We start from the raw sequence: 2,362 nt of genomic DNA on the forward strand, positions 1-2,362 counted from the left end.
CTGCGCTTTGTCTGGTTCCTCACCTAGGACCTGTCTGCCTTGGGTGACCCTACCAGGGGCATAAAGCCCCAGACAGCATAGCTCCTAGGATCATTGGGACACTCAAACCCCTCCACCACGATAAGGTGGCAGCCCAAGGAGAGGCAGTTAACATTCTCTTCTCTAATTTATTCTAAAAGTGCTCTGTCAGGGTGTAGAGGTTAAAGTTTCATGCAGACCAGTCAAGATCCATTTGAATCCATGATCCATGTTTGAACTAAAATGAACTTGGAAACATTGAATAGCAGATGAATGGACTGTTTAATAGAGAAAAATTTTCACAAATGGACTTTTGGGACATTTGGCATCTTTGGAAGTCACCGAGCTCCTGAAAGAGACTCGATCGTGGTGAGGTGTGTGGCCATGCGTAGCATTGTCAACAAATGTGTGTGTGTCCTGAAAGAAAATAAATAAGGTTAAGGATTAATATAAATTGTTAAATTACTAATCTTGAGGAATTAAAAAGTATGAAGAAGTAAATGTATCGACAAAACTGTGAAAATGTGTTTGAAACGTAAATTACTAGAATGTCAGTTATAAACAAGGTAAAAAAAGTTACATTGTAAATATAAGGTTATTACACAATTTAGAGCTCAAATGAATGATAAAATTAAAAACATGTGTTTGAAAAGATTCCACACTTTAAGCTACCCTCAAATCTTCTGGTAGTTCATTCCAGGGATGGGGACTATATTGATAATTTAAGGTCTTGCTGTGTGCGTTATTGATCTATGAATGATGAATAAACAAAGGCACCTAGTTCAGAGCCTGAAACAGGCTGTCTGCACAGAACAGAGAAGATCTGGAAAACATGCCGGCTGTGTTGGTGGAGCCAGCAGACAAAATGAAGTTTCTTATCCAAACAGTTTCCAGGGATTTGTTAACCAAAACTTGGCATCCGGAAGACAGATGAACAGAGAGATGATGAACTTCTCAGACACCGTTTTAGATTTTGTTTTTTTTTGTTTGTTTGTTTTTCTTGCTCCTGGTCTCTGTGTCTCCTGTTGAGTTTTCAGGTGTGCTATTTGTAATTTTGTTTCCAACTTGTCAAAAGCCCTTGTAATTTAAAGACACATTGCACACTGTGCCGCATTTTGACAGGTTTTTGGTTAACAGTTCTTTGGGTATCTCCTATTTGGTGTGAAGCTTCTTTTTTGGGGGGCCTGTCAAACTGTCATCTTTGCCTTTTTATTTCATTGCTACAAGAGAGAAAAAAATATGCATATTTTTGGCAGACTGCTGGTAGAGCAAAAAGATATCATTTAAGATTCATCCTGTCCAACACAACACCACTTTCTCTATGGGGGTTTTAAATATAACGTTTTAGTACACAAATGTTATATAAAAAAATAAAAAAAGAAGAAAAAAAAAGATTCTATTAAAAATCATTTATTTAGAACCGATGCAACAACTTGACATGCATAAGAGAATAAGCACATTTTTATAGAAGAAAAATCGTAAAAAGGCCTAAAGGAAGCCGAATGAATCGTTGCTTTTGTCTGTTTCTAAAAACTTTGTGTTAGCCCCTTGATACAAAAGTTAAACAACTGAAAGGCTGCCGTAGACTTTTTGCAAAGCTGTAGAAGTTGTAAAGCTTAAGTTCAGACTTGGTGATGCAATCTTGCAAACTGAAAGAGTTCAAACGTCGTTCTACTGGAAGTGCTGATGTCGTCTACCGATGCTGGAAGTTGTGTAATGTGCTCTTTGTGATGACAGCACTTTGTTCTCAAAGTCTATAAAAGACTCTATGTAAGAATCAAGACATATACATTATCCATATGAAGGTTTACATGTTGTTCAACACATGCAAATTAATTTATATTGTTATTTTATTGTACTCAGTTAAAGTAAATGAAAGTGATTCTGTACATTTTAGAAGGTTGAATTTATCTTAAAAAGCTCTTTTTAAAATGGCAGTAATTTAAATTTCAGATGTACAAGTATAACCAAAAATAAATAAATCTCTTAATAAATAACTTACGTAGCAACTTAAGTATGTGAAATCTAACTGTCATTGTGGTGGTGTGGGAGTTAATTGCTCTTAATCACTTAACTTTATTGCCTCTTACTCACTAGTCAAACCACTTTATTACTGGATATTATTGAATTCTAGAGATGTGCCGATCAGGTTTTTTCCTGCCGATACCGATACCGATCACCCATAAGGGCCAATTGCCAATACCTATACCGATCACATAATTATTATTATTATTATATTTTTTTTATCATAAACACTACCGGTTACATTATGTGGAAAAAGGAACCATAAATTCACCTTAATTTAGACAAAAACTCGTTTTTAATAACTTTTTCCAAGAAGAAA

General features: G+C 35.3%; 1 long non-coding RNA gene across 1 annotated transcript in view; it reads right to left on the reverse strand.

Annotated features, from left to right (window-relative positions):
- Positions 1-314: 314 nt before the first annotated feature.
- The window catches only part of LOC103473341 (uncharacterized), a 6,766-nt gene continuing 4,718 nt past the window's right edge, over positions 315-2,362 (reverse strand). Inside the window, exon 3 of the long non-coding RNA XR_535005.1 lies at positions 315-435. This is a non-coding gene — a long non-coding RNA (uncharacterized LOC103473341). The remainder of the gene's footprint in view (positions 436-2,362) is intronic.

Source organism: Poecilia reticulata, linkage group LG12 (genome assembly GCF_000633615.1).
Source record: "Poecilia reticulata strain Guanapo linkage group LG12, Guppy_female_1.0+MT, whole genome shotgun sequence".
Classification (NCBI taxonomy): domain Eukaryota; kingdom Metazoa; phylum Chordata; class Actinopteri; order Cyprinodontiformes; family Poeciliidae; genus Poecilia; species Poecilia reticulata.